Below are 15,685 nucleotides of genomic sequence, written 5' to 3'. Positions count from 1 at the left end.
GGCCCATTCAGAGAGATCCATCCACATACCTCTTCCCCACACCTCCTTGTCACCAATTTTCCAATCATGTTCCTTCCAATTCCCTGACCAGCCAGCCAAACCATTAGCCACAGCCCATGAATCAGTGTACAGTCTCACATTTGGCGCTTTCTTCTTCCAGGCACACTGAACAGCCAGGTGCACTGCTCAAAGTTCTGCCCGTTGGAAGGATTTCCCTTCACCACTGTCCTTTAGGGAAAGCCCAGAAAGGGGATGTAGTGCTGCTGCTGTCCACTTATGAGTGACACCTGTGTATCATGCAGAGCCATCAGTAAACTAAGCATGAATTTTCTGTTCTTCAGTTAAATTATCATAAGGAACTCCCCAGGAGCCCATGAGTGCAGACAGGGAGAAGTAAGGTACTGTGACAGAAGTGGAGACTGTGAGCATTTAGGGCACTTCTTTATACAACTGTCTTGTATCTTCAGGCTCTGCTCTAGCCCAATCTGGTATATACCACTTCCATTTAACCATGGAGTGTTGCTGTGCACATCCAACTTTATGACTCTGTGGGTCAGACAATACCCAGTTCATGATGGGAAGCTCAGGCCTCATGGTGACTTGGTGGCCCATGGTGAGGCATTTAGTCTCCCCTAATGCCCAGTAGCAGGCCAACAGTTGTTTTTCAAAAGAGGAGTAGTTGTCTGAAGAGGATGGCAGAACTTTATGCAAAAATCCCAAGGGTTTACACTGTGATTCACCAATAGGAACCTGCCAAAGACTCCACACTGCATCTCTATCTATGATGGACACCTCTAGCATCATTGGGTCAGCTGGATCATATGGTCCCAGTGACAAAGCAGCTTGCACAGCAGCCTGAACCTGTTGCAGAGCCTTTTCTTGTTTTGGGCCCCACTCAAAATTGAAGGCTTTTCGTGTCAGTTGATAAAAGGTCAGAGCAGAGTAGTACACCCAAATGAGGGATATATTGCCTCCAAAACTGAAGAGGTCCAGTAGGCATTGTGCCTCCTGTTTAGTTGTTGCAGGGGGCAGATGCAATAGTGTATCCTTCCCTTTAGTAGGAAAATCTCAACATGCCCCACACCACTGGACCCCTAGAAATTTTACTGGGGTTGAAGTTTCCAGAATCTTCCTTGGGTTAATTTCCCACCCCCTTGCATACAGATGTTGTACCAATGAATCTAGGGTCTTTAATACATCTTTCTTAGTGGGTCCAATCAACATAATGTTATCAATACAATTGGCCAGAGTGGCGTTTTGTGGAAAAGACAGGTGATGAAGTTCCCTTCAGACTAAATTATGGCACAGGGTGGAAGAGTTAATGTATCTCTGGGGGAGAGTTGTGAAAGTATATCGTTGACTGTGCGAGCTGAAGGCAAACTGCTTCTGGTAGTCCTTCAAGACAGGTATTGAGAAGAAGGCATTGGCCACATCAGTAGCTGCATACCAAGTATCATGAGAAGTATTAATTAGCACAAGCAATGAAACCATATCTGAAACGGCAGCTACAATTGGAGTCACTATCTGGTTAAGTTTATGATAATCCACCATCATTCTCCAAAATCTATCTGTTTTATTGTACAGGCCAGGAATCACCACCCCTGCACCCTTCAAGTCTTTGATGCTGGCACTAAAATCTATAATCCCTGAAGGAATGCGGTACTGCTTTTGGTTTACTATTTTCCTAGGCAATGGAAGTTCTAATGGTGTCCATGATAGCCCTTTCCTACCATGATAGCCCTTATTTTACAGTTCATCATAGCCCTTATTTTACAGTTCAGGGATCCAATATGGGGGTTCTGCCAATTACTAAATTGGTTTATTCCAATGATGCATTCTGGAACTGGGGAAATAATGACAGGATGGGTTCAAGGGCCCACTGGACTCACTGTGAGGCGTACCTAAGCTGAAACTCCATTAATAACCTCCACAATCTCCCACTCTGACTGGTGGACCTTCAAAACATCTTGTGTCTCTTGGAATTAGTGTCAGTTTGGAGCCAGTGTCCAATAATCCCTGAAAAGTTTGATTATTTCCTTTCCCCGAATGAACAGGTTCCTTTGTGTAAGGCTAGAAGAAAAACTAACAGTATAAACCTTCGATGATGTAGCAGGGTCCTACTTCAAAGGGACCCGGACTTCCCCTATTCATGGGGTTGTGGGTCTGTAAGCTGATTCATGTCTGGGAATTGATTGAGTGGTTTGAAATTCTGATGATTTGAGTTGAACTACTGTTCACCTGATCTAGCATTCTTTTGCCTGTAGAGATCACATAGTGGGTGTGGTAGTTACATAATATAGTGTCAATTTGAGGATTAAGAGTGTAGGGGTGGATTATAGACTGTTAATCAGGATATGGCCAATGAGATCTCTGTGTGTGGGCATGGCCTTCCCCTAAGGATTATGGGAATTGCTGAATTCTTCCTCCTTGGAGGTGGGAGACTCTCTGCCACCCCCTGGGAGACATTGCAGCTGACAAGACACATGGAACTCCCCTAGTGCCCTGGTTCAGATAAGCCACATGGATGTAACTAGACCTCTGAAGCCGGAGAAGCCACAGAGAGACCCCTGCCAGCGCTGAGATGCTTACAACGCCACTGAACCCAAAGACTTTCTACTCATTGGCTTGTGATCGTCCTGCATTTGGATTCATTGCATGTGTTTCATGAGTCTGAAGAGGACTTTATAGATTGGTATCAGATATATGGTCTAATATCCGACGGTGGCCTTGGAATGGACAGGGTTGGGATGTTTTCTTAATGTACAATTGCTCTTGTATATAAACCTCTTCCTGATACACATATTTTTTTCTCTTGTCTACCCAGACTAACACAGTAGGTTTCCCATGTATTTCACTCCTAGGGACACCATGACTAGTTAGCCAATGCCATAAGTCCACACAAGACAGGTCGATCTAATTACTACAGAAACCTTACTGTCCATTGTGATAATTACTCCCACCCTATCTCTGTTGATTTAGTGCTGACACCTTCCCCCTATCATCAAGAGACCCAATCAGCCCCATTGTAGGTGAATATCACAGTTCACTTAGGGATGCTCCCACTGTTAATCCTGGTGTACATATAATAACAATCACAGGAGTCTTCAGGGATGCTGGATCACACTTCACACACTTGTTCCTTATGGTTTTGGTGAAAAGTATGTTCTCAGGGCACTCCGTTTTTGGTCTATTGGATTACTCTGATAAATTCATTCCAACACACCAATTTTTCTAAGCTTTTGGATGCCTTCTTCTATGGTATACCAAGGTAGGTCTGGTACCTCTTGCCATCTAATATAGGCCATCTGGAAGCCCAAGCCTCAGTTACCCAACCTGTGAAAGGTAGGTTTGTCTTGCCAACCTGGCCAATAGGAACATGTGGGATTAATCAGGTCATAGTTTGATTGGATAGCAAAGAGATAAATGGCTAAGCAAGGTCCACCCTCTCTCTTGCTCTCTGGTGATTGGAACAGTATGTTGCTGCTTTAGCTAGTTCTCTGCCTCAACTTGTAAGATATACTACTTGTGGGACAAGCCAACCCTTGGATTATGTTGCTAGAGCTCGAGGTTCCTTTGAGATCTGCTTCGCCATGCTGCTGGCATGTACATTGCAGGACCTTGAGGATGGTGGATTCTGTCCTCTTGCATTGCTTGAGTTTGATATCACATCTGGGCCTGCGTCACTAAGCTCTTTAGCTGCTGTTGGTTTCCCACCCTGCTCTTTGCTGTCTGTGGGTAAACTCTGCCTGCATCACCCAAGGGAACACTCAGCTGTCTATTTCCTTGACCTTGGACGTGGCAGCCCTCTGAGTTGAGGGACTTACATTATATTAACTTTTCCACAGATGTGAGTTGAACTGAGCACTCTGTATTGTCGTGTAGATGAATTAGCTGTTATATTCCTTCTCATGGTATAAACCTATCCATATCTATACATCTATAAACCTATATCTATATCTATCTATCTGAAATCAAAAGTGTCCTGGTTTTGTTTCTCTAGAGAACCCTGCCTAACACACAACCAAATAAGTTATTAGATCCTCTCTTAAGCTCTCTTACTGAGACATTGAAAGAAGAATCTGTGCTTAGGGGGCCTATATCAAGGAACCAGACTTGTCAAATATTACATTCCTTGCACCAGTGTCCCACACCCTTAGTAACCATTCCCATGGTTATTCCCAGGCCTCTGCTTATATGTATTAGAAAAATCTAGCAGATATTTATGAGAATATTGCACTTCTTCCTGAGTCATCATCTGAACTGCACCCTTAGGAACATTTTGAGGCTTAATTTTAATTGCAGGTCTGGAGGAAATAACAGATGGTGGGGGTGTTTCTTGGGGGCTTTCAGTAATATATTATAAGGCATCTTCCCCAGGCAATGCTTGAGATGCAGCCCCATGTGGAATTTCTGCTTGAATAGTTGGTTATTCTGCGCAAGTGTGAGTTTTTTTGCTAATAGGGGATTAATCCCCTCAGGTGTGAGGGGTGGATATATTGACTGGGGTGACTCAATAGAGTCTAAGGGCTCAATATCCTCCTCTTCTGGATCATCAGCCCATATGTTACCATCCCATGTTTCAGGGTCCCATTTCTTTCTGATTAATGCCTTTACTTTAATATTGGACACTGTTGTAGACCCACAATTCAGTTTATGCTGTAATTCAACTACTATGATGAGACTGGATTTATTTTTGGGGCAATGTCAGCTCTGTTCTAGAGGAAAGAAGGCTCTCTTTTGTAGCACATTGTGAAGCTTTTAAGTATGTTATTCAGCACTTGCGACATGTGTCTGAGGTTCTGAGATTGTCCTTTTCCTTAATCACATTTTCTATTGTAAGGAGGACCAGCCAAACAGCTTCCCTATACTTGTCATCCTGACAAAGCTGCTGGAAAATATCTAGCACATGGTCACTCAGAGCCTCTCCTGTCACCCTCATTTCATCTATTGGTGGTGATATCATGGATATTAATTTTGCCACTTCACACCATGGCTTAATACCACCCTCTCTAGTAATTGTGGCATCAGACAGCAGGGTGGGTCAATGACCATCAGTAGCTTGGGAACCTAGAACTGAAGCACAGTCACAGGACCCACCAGCCTCAAGCTCAAGCAATGTCCTCACCAGCAGCTTGGTGAAGCAGCCTCAAGGTCTAACACATGATCCACTGGTTGGCTTGGCCCACAGGTAGTGTAGCACACAGGTTGAGGCAGATAACTAGCTAAAGCAGCAGCATGCTGGTCTGATCACCAGGGAGCAAGAGGGAGATGGGTTGCTGGCTCTCTCTATTTATTTCTGTTGTGCTCCAATCAAGCTGTGACCTAATTAAACTCTGCCCACATGTTCCTCTTGGCCTACTTAGCACAATAAATGTATCACACATTCCACGGAAGTCTTTCTTTGTAGTAGTGTTATGAAAATAAACGTGTGGGTGTTGGTTTACTCTAATGCGACACAAGACATATAGTCCAATGGAATAGAGTACAGAAATAAGTGGTCCGTTGATCTTTGACAATGGTACTAAATTCACCTAAAGTGGAGAAAGTATTCACTAATAAATTGTTCTGAACAAAAAGATTTCCAGAACACACAGAGACAGAAAGACAGAGACAGAGAGACAACTGGAACCTGACACACCAAACCTCGAGGAGGACATTCCTATCAGAGCATTCAATGCACAGAGAGGACTGTGGGGCTGGCCCCACCATAAGACATGATGCCCCTCTCAGACTCACAGGGCTACAGGGGAAAGCACTGAAGACACAGAATGGGAATTGTGCCTGTTCTGACACTCCCCACTGCCCCACATCCCCCAAAGCAAAACACAAAGGGAGTGCAACAGAATAAGAAGGGGAGCAAAACAATGATGTACTAGAGGGATCCTGGGAATAGGCCTCAGAATCGGTGGGCAGAGCATGCGGCTTCACCAGACCAAGACTGGAAAACATCAGAAGGGTCAGTAGACACACCTGGAACTATTTATAGGGTTGGGTTTGAGTGTGTGTGTGTGTGTGTGTGTATGTATGTTTTTGTCTTGTTTCTCTTTCCCCATTTTTTATTTCTTTTCCTTATGTCTATCTATATAGGTCGGTAAGATAACCGACCATGAGGAGAAAACAACGAGGCCATCTGTGGGACATGGGAGAGGGGGAGGCGGGAGTAGGGAGGGAGAAGCCAACAAATTCAGGGACAAGGGAACAATAAGAGATCTAAAATCGATGGTTAGGAGGGTGTATGTGATAGGTTGGTTTATTGTGCCAATATGGCCAATGAACACATGTGGGATTAATTGAAGGGCAGAGAGATAATGACTTGGCAAGCCTCACCTTTCTTGTCTCCTGCTCTTTGATGATCAGACCAGTGTGCAGCTGCCTTAGCTTGTTCTCTGTGTTGAATTGCAAGCTACACTAGCTGTGGGACACCTAACCTGTGGACTGTGTCACTGTAGTTTGAGGTTCCTTCAAGACCTGGTTCACCATGCTACTGGACTATACATCGCTTGAGGGAGGACTGTCAGATCCTGTCATCTGGCTGACTGTTGGTGACCTGCCCTTCTATTTGCTGCTTGTAGCCACATAGCCTGAATTGCTCTACAGAGGATTACCCGGCGGCCCTCAAGACTTGACGGACTGCCAGTGCATTAGCTGTCTCACAGAAGTGAATAGCAATGAGCCATTTGTACTGCTTTATAGATTAATTAACTGTTTATTTCTTATTATATATATATAATCATTATTGTCCTGGTTTTGTTTCTGTAGAGAACGCTGTCTAACATAGTCTAGAATGTCTGATGGGGTTGGATCAAATGCAATGTAGCCAAGAGAAAATACTGAGTAGAATGAAGGTCAAACATGATAGTGAGACAGGAGGAAAATAAAAAGAAATAGAGGAAAGAACTAGGAGGCAAAATACATTTAGAGAGGCATAAATTTAGGCATGCATATATGGGAATACATTAACATAAAACAATAGGGATATAGGTCTATGTACATATATTTAAATGTTAAGCTGTAAGGTAACAGATGAACATTGGGTCTCTAATCAGGTACTCCCTCAATGCAAGAACACTTTGTTCTAATACCCTGGCATTCTATGATGCTCACCTTCCCGACAGACTCACTGAAGACAAAGTGGGTGCATAAGCAAATGCGGTAAAGGAAACTGATGGTGCCCTTTCTTAAAAGATATAGCATCTGTGCTCTTAAAGGTTTGAAGCGAAACAAGCGGCCATAAAGCAGGGAAGCAACAAAACCCACATGAAAGAAGTACACCAGCCTGTGTGATCCCGAGGTGTTGAAGAGATAAGGTATCAGGCATCAGAAGATGCAAAACAAATAAATATATCAATACAAATGATGGGGATAGGAGGAGAGACCCAGAGCCCATGTGCAGATAATTGGACATTCCCTCACAGAAGGGTCACAAGGAAATAATGAGAGAGCCAGAGTGCAGCACAGCACCGATGGAACACACAACATTCCTCTAGTTTATTAATGCTCCCCACCCCCCACTATCATGACCCCAGTTCTGCCTTGCAAACAGGTACAGATACGAGCTCTTGACACATGTAATCCAGGACAGATAACCCCCTCAAGCACAGCAATAGCAGTAGTGATACCATAAGGGTAGGGGGAAGATGGGGGGAGATAGGGGAGAAATGAGGAACCAAATACAATGATGTATAACCCCCCATCCCCAGGGGGACGAATAACAGTAATGTGGATGAAGGGAAACAGTGGGTGGTGTAAGATATGAAAATAATAATAATTTATAATTTATCATGGGTCCATGATGTGGGAGAGTGGGGGAGAGAGGGAAAAAAAGAGGAGCTGATACCAAGGGCTTAAACATAAAGAAAATATTTTGAAATTGATGATAGCAACATATGTATAAATGTGCTTGATATAATTGATGTATGGATTGTTATAAGAGCTTTAAGAGCCCCCAATAAAAGGATTTATTTTTTTTAAATAATTATACTCTTAGTGAAAAGAAAGGTATTTAATGCCACTTTAAAAAAAAAAGATTTCCACCACCAAATAAATCAACCTGCACCCATTATTCACACTATATATAAAAACTAACTAAAACATTAACAATAATACTCTTAAAATAAAACTTAGGGATAAAATATTTGGACCTATCTTTCAACATATATTTTCAGACCTGACACTGAAAGCACAAGCTGAAAAGCCAAACTAGATAAATCAAACATTAAGAAAATGTTTAAGAATTCTATTCACCTCAGGTCTTTACAAAAAAGAAGAAGAAAAACTAGAAGCAGATACAATCTACACGTTAGGAGAAAAATTGGGGAACCACATATTTGACTAGGCTTTAATATCCAGAATATATAAAGAACTCGTACAACAACAACAACAAGGCAAAGAACTTGAAAAGACATTTAACAAAAGAAGAAATATAAATGGTGGATAAGAACATAAAAATATGTTAAACATTCCTTGGTTAAGGGACATCAAAGCAACAATGAGATATCACTTCATATCTACTAAGAAGGCTGTATTAAAACAAACAGTATCAGATCTCATTTACTTTTATGGCTGAATAATATTCCATTGCAAATATGAACAATATTTTCTCTATCAATTCGTATGTCGGTGGACATTTAGATTGTTTCTGTTTTCGGGTTATTGTATATGCTACACCAATGAATGCTTTTGTTCCTACTTTCAGTTCTTATGAGTAGATGCCTGGCAGTGGAGTTCTATGTTGAACTTGCTTAAGAAAAGCCCATTGTTTCCCATACTGACTGCACTATTTTGCCATCCCACCAGCAATGGATGAGAGTTCCAATTTCTCCATATTTTTGCCAACACCTAATTTTTGTTTGTTTGTTTTAATATAACCTTCGTAGTCTTGGATAAATTTGAGTAGAATTGGTCCACACTTCTCTGAATGTTAGAATTCACCAGTGTGGTAGTTAGGGATTATGTTAACTAGACCCTCTTGGCTAGTGGTGGAATCAAACCTACTAATCAAGTTGCAGCCTGTGACATTTCCTTAATGTCATAAGCCTTTTTTATAAGAGCAAGATGAACAGACATGATCTCTCTCTCATTGCCCCTTTGTTTTTCTGTCTGCTGGAACTCTGCCTGTCTCTACAGCCCCATGTGGACCACACAATCCTGACAACGGTCCGTACCCTGCCATGTTTCCACTGACCTCATATCAACACAACTTTGCACACACTGGCTGTGATCTTCCTGATCCCCGGTTCTCCAGTCTGCATAATCAGTATGTGGACACATGAGTTAGAAGAGTGACTTATGGACCAGCCTCTGACGTATGGACTTGAGTTGGACTGGGCTGGGATGCCTTCTTGATGTGGAACTACTTCTTGTTATAAAGCTCTTTTATATATATAGATGAGTGTCACTGAATTTGTTTTTCTAGTCAACCTAGCCTAACATAACCAGTGAAGATATCTAGACCTATACGTTTTGGTTGTGGTGGTGGTTGGCAGTTTTTCAATGACCTAATCAATTTCTTCTTTTGTTATGCATCTCTTCATATTTTCTATTTCAAACCATGTTAGTCAAGTTAGGTAGTGTGTTTCTAGAAATTTGTTCATTTCTTCTGGGGTTTCGAATTGATTGGAGTAGAATTTATAATCTTCTCTTAGTATCCATTTTATTTCCTTTGGTTCTGTATGCTATTACTCGTTTCATTTCTTATTCATAGCACTTTCATTGTCTCTTTCTTTTCTTTTGTTAGAGTTATCTGTGGTATGTCAATTTTGTTAATCACTTCAATGAACCAACTTCTTGTCCTTTTGATTCTTTCTTTTGTTCTTCTACTTCCTATTTAATTTATTTCTGCTTTAATCGTTGTTACTTATTCTTTTCCTGGTGACTATATTTGATTTTTTAACTTGATATTCCTATTATTTTCTAATTTTATAACATTAGTGATCTGAAATGCTCTTTGTAGTATTTTAATATTTTTAACTAATTGAGAACAAGACTGAGCTATCACCTCACCTCATCATAAATAGAAAAATTATAAAAATCAAAAACAACAAATGCTGGCAAATGGGTGAAAACCTTGAAAACCTCACATTCTGCTGGTGGGAGTGTAGCATGGTGCAATGACTGTGAAAATGTAAGGCAATTCCTCCAAAAGCTGGATTCTCTCTTCTTGGTATATATCCTTGAGAAATAAAAGCCATAGCACGGATAGATATATGAGCATGCATGTTCACTGCAGCATTATTCATGAAAACAAAAAAATTGAAACAATGTAAACACACATCAATGGAAGACTGGATAAGTAAATTGTGGCACATAAATGCAATGGAATAATATGCAACATTAAAGAATCATGATGACTCTGAGAAACATGGATAACCCTGTAGAGCATTGTGCTGAGTGAAATTAATCAATCACAAAATAATAAATATTATATGAAACCACTATTGTGGAAGGTCAAGAAAATGTTTTCACACTAAAGGAAACATTATTTGATGGTTACCAGGAGTGGGAGGGAAAAGGAAAGGAAGTCGCTGGCTAGAGGGTAGACAAGTGTTAACTTGTGTGAAGGAGAAGGCAATATGAAATAGAAGGGAGGTTGGCAAAAAATTATGGCCACAGAGGAAGGCACTGGGAGGTTTGTCAGTGTTCAAAGCAACAAAGACAAATACTGTACTTACATAAACCTGTAACTGTGGTCTACCAGTACTTGCTTAGATTGACACCAAGGGTGAACAGGTGTGGGAGGAAGACTAAGAGTATACCTATGAATACATAGATATTTGACAGATGATAGTTATATATGTGCATTTACCTTTGCTAAACACAGATCCATGAATGAGGCGGAGCATTCATGGGACAAAGTTATGAAAATTTCTTAAACATAACCAAATACCTTGAGGAAATTATTTGTTTGGCCCATCGTCTTGTGAACACCAAGGTCAATTGTCATAGCATCATTCACAAAGAAAGTGTTTCACTTTCATGTTACTTTTTTCAGTAGTTCCTGAAAATTGAAAGATTCAAGAAAACAATTAACCCAATAGATTAAGGGACCACATAAACACCAGCATCCATAATTTGTGGCCAAAAGATCTAGAGGGTGCCTAGCTACCACTACAAACTTCTCTGAAAGGGATTGTGTTTGTCTGGGTTGAAAAGAGAAACAAATCCAATCTGCAGCCTGATTGACAGGCTAACCTCCACCCTTCACTCTTAATACCCTCATGTTGACAGGAGATTATGTAACTATCACAGGGATCATATTAGGAGGTACTTCATAGAGTGGGAGAAAAAGGTGGAACAAAACTCAAAATCATATGAGACCAGGCTTATTAGTTGGTTAGAGTGGTAGAACCCCCAAGACTAGCCCTACTTACCATTCAGGTTTGCAACTAAACTCGCCTTGTTAACTCAAATTTCAAACGATAGACAGATTTATAAGGCTAACAATAATATCAGAGGTACACACACCTTAATATAATCAGCCATTTTATATCAAAATGGCAGCATTTACTCAAGGACAAATTTTATAAGGATTAGGAAAAATTGTTTAAAATTCATTTTAATCAATTTGAGTAACTATGTATTTACTCTCGTTATCACAACACATTAGATATCTTGTAACTTTTGTGACAAAAAGTATACTGAAAATATGTAAAAGTGTCCACAATTCTGTTTAAAGATTGGAAAGACTGTATATATGTGTTTTTCTGATTCACACATACATTGGAAACATTCCCTTACATGTGATACAAAGAGTACATTGAAAATATGGAACACTACTATGCCAGCTCATGACAGGGACATTCTACATATATATTGTTTTCTCACCGCCCAATATTTAAAAATATTAAAGTCTTTAGAATTCCTTTTATTAATATAAGAAACCATATTTATATTTTCTCACTCTTACAATGTTGAGATTTTTTTTACTTGTAATATAAAAAGTAGTTTGAAAACATGAAAAATACTCAATCATTCCTGTTCATCAATAGTAAAAGATATATACATATATATATTTTTCATTCATGCAAGTTTTGGAAAGTTCCATGTACTCCTTGTCATACTAAGAGTAATTTTGAAGCATGTCAACTCTTTTCTTTCTCCTAAATAAATCAGAAAAACTGCACACATTTTTCTCATTCACCAATGCTTTGCAACTACATTCATCCTGATAATAAAAGAATGATTTATTCACATCAGAGTCCCAAACACATGATTTATCTATAGAGTCCTATCCACATCAGCAAGAGGTTCCAATACTTGAAACACACCTAACTTGTTGTATAGAATCAATGCTAATTCATAACAAACTTGCAGAATAGACTAGAACAAACTCATAAGGATCCCAAAGCTGGAATCTTTATAGCAGCACATTGCTACATCTTTCTTCTCCACGGAAGCTGGTGAGTTTGAACAATAGTTAATAGAGGAGAGCTTAGCCACTTCGCTACCAGGGTTCCTGGGCACATAATAATCCAAACTAAACCCACTGCCATTGGATTGATTCTGACGCATAGTGACCCTATAAGTCAGAGCAGATCTCTCTTTATGGTTTCCAAGACTGTAAATAGGAGTAGACAGCCTCAGCTGTCTCCCACAAAGCTGCTGAGTTTGGACTTCTGGCCTTACAATTAACAGCCCAATGCTTAACACAGTGCTTATCTGCCTTTATCAGTTTTGCTTTTGCTTAGCACAATGCTTATTTGCCTTTAGAAGGTTCAGTTTTGTTTTTCTCTTGGCCTTGCTGGGATGATGCTGACAAGAGCGAATCACACGTTGTTATTCTCATAGGCCTGTTTCTGTCAAAAATACCCCCATCAAAGATTGTTTTACCTGAGTACAACTATATCCATTTTTTAAAACTCTTCTATAAAGACTTAATTTCTTCCTACCCAGAAATACTAATCATTCCCTCTTTGTGCTTCTGACAGGTAGGAAGATTACGGATGGAGGGTATTGTCTCCACTGAATGCCAATGCTAAATGAAAATTAGAGGGCCTTGGCACAAGAAAGGGGTTGGAAAGAAATCAGGCATACATTAGACATCTATGGGGTCAATCCAAATCTGGACATGGAAAAGTTAAGTCACCTAGGCCCAGGTGAAGGTCAACCTGGGCATGTACTCTAGGCACCAGCAACATTATATCATACATGTGTCTGAACTCAGTCACTAAGAATGGCCAATACCTTCAACCATGCCCACCCCCCCTCTCAAAGTCAGAATAGGAGGGGATAAATAGCAGAGAATGAGGGCAAGCAGGTCTCTCCCTCTTTCGGGTCAGCGGGTAGGATCTCTCTTGTGCAAGGCGTACAAGCTCCCTCTCAGGGCTCACACTATCTCTCCTTTTTTTGGTTCCGGAACTCCTCTTTTGGTTATGTGGACTTCTCTTAATGGCCATTTTTCCACGTGGTTTTCATGCTACCCCAACATAGCCATTTTCAGTTGCAAACTCTCCCATGACCCCCACCATGCAGCCTTGATCGCATTCCAGGGACAGTGTGTACTATCAGAGACCATATTACCCCAAACTTCCTTTTCCCTCCTAAAAGTTCCTTGGATTTACAAGTGTGCTTCTACCATGTGAATTCTTTCAGTGTGGAGAAGCAAGAACCAGGAAAACCATTCCAGAAGCCCCAAGCTTCCACATTACTTAGTGATCACAGTTTTAGGATACCTTAATATTATGAACTTATTGTTTTGGATACACGTTATTATTTCTTCCAATGCTGGTGAACTCCTATAGCCAAGATGGCAAGTAACAGTTGAAATCATTAATTTTTGTTCAGTTAGTTAAATGGAGAACTTGAAGGCAAGATTAAGAGCTTTTAAACCCAACCACACACATTGAATAAATACATCTTTTATTTATTTATTTTTAAGTCAAAGAAACCTTCATGAGACAAAAGTACAAAATGTGAATCTGCTATTTCTTGACATATCTTCTATCTAGATCAGCGATTCTCTTTCTTTTCTTAATTAATTAATGTTTAATCGTTTTATCAGGAGCTCATACAATTCTTATCACAATCCATACATACATCAATTGTGTAAAGCACATTTGTACATTCATTGCCCTCATAATTCTCAAAACATTTGCTCTCCACTTAAGCCCCTGGCATCAGCTCCTCACTTATCCCCTCCCTCCCTACTCCCCCCTCCCTCATGAACCCTTTATAATTAAAAATTTATTATTTTGTCATATCTTGCCCTGTCCGATGTCTCCCTTCACCCACTTTTCTGTTTTCTGTTCCCCAGGGAGGAGGTCACATGTAGATCCTTGTAATCGTTTCCCCCTTTCCAACCCACCCTCTCTCTACCCTCTCAGTATCGCCACTCTCACCTCTGGTCCTGAAGGGATCATCTGTCCTGGATTCCCTGTGTTTCGGGTTCCTATCTGTACCAGTGTACATCCTCTGGTCTAGCCAGGCTTGCAAGGTAGAATTGGACACGATAGTGGGTGGGGAGAAAGCATTTAGGAATTAGAGGAAAGTTGTATGTTTCATCGTTGCTACACTGCACCTGAATAGCTCATCTCCTCCCCGTGACCCTTCCATAAAGGGATGTACATTTGCCTACAGGTTGGCTTTGGGTCTCCACGCCCTCCCCCTCATTCACAATGATATGATTTTTTGTTCTTTGATGCCTGATACCTGATCCCTTCGACACCTTGTGATTGTACAGGCTGGTGTGCTTCTTACATATGAGCTTTGTTGCTTCTGAGCTACATGGCTGCTTGTTTACCTTCAGGCCTTTAAGACCCCAGACTCTATATCTTTTCATACCAGGCACCATCAGCTTTCTTCGCCATATTTGCTTATGCACCCAGTTGTCTTCAGCAATTGTATAGGGGAGGTGAGCACACAATGTTATGATTTTTAGTTCTTTGATGTCTGATAACTGTTCCCTTCAGCACCTCATGATCACACAGGCTGGTGTGCTTCTTCCATGTGGGCTTTGTTACTTCTGAGCTAGATGGCTGCTTGTTTAACTTCAAACCTTTAAGACCCCAGACGCTGTATCTTTTGATAGCCAGGCACCATCAGCTTTCTTCACCCCAGCTCCAAACTTCTTAACACTCTAGTGAACAATCACATATTTGAAGACAGTGTATCCAGACCAAAGTAGTGATGTATAACAAGCAGGAGGAATAATTGATATTGTTGTGAATTTCAAGGACTTAGTAACAACTATAATGCCACTTAGATCCAAATTAAAAGTCTTTATGAGCCAACAGCCACAGGAGGACTCAAGTCTCTCAAACCTCAAGGCAACAAGTGGCAGTTAGGTAGGGTTTATAAGGACAAAACCCACATCCTGTGGGCAAGCGGAGGGGGTGGGAATTCTCTGTTCCTCTTACAGAGGCTAAGGTAAGCATCAATCTTTGCATAACTTTCTGGGGCAGGGTGAAGTGGGGCAAGAAACAAAGGGTACATTCTGGGCCCAGGGAGTGTTGGCATTCTGGTAATTAGTAACTGCAAAGCATATTTTGAGAACAAAGTTTGGCATGGTGGAGAAAGAGGTGACATGCTTAGTGGTGGGAGAGGACTGGACAGCATTTTTAAATTTTAAAATAGATTGGGAGAGTTCCTTATATAACCCACTGGTTTTATGTACAAATCAAATCACTGATTTAACTAAGAGAGCGCCTGGGTTGCTTAGCAGGCTTTCTAGGTTTTCTAGGGGGAATTA

The sequence above is a fragment of the Echinops telfairi genome, unplaced genomic scaffold (assembly GCF_000313985.2).
Source record: "Echinops telfairi isolate 266 unplaced genomic scaffold, ASM31398v2 ScPeMD7_70;HRSCAF=299, whole genome shotgun sequence".
Classification (NCBI taxonomy): Eukaryota; Metazoa; Chordata; class Mammalia; order Afrosoricida; family Tenrecidae; genus Echinops; species Echinops telfairi.
The sequence above is the reverse complement of the archived record's forward strand: the minus strand, read 5'-3'. Positions refer to the sequence as shown.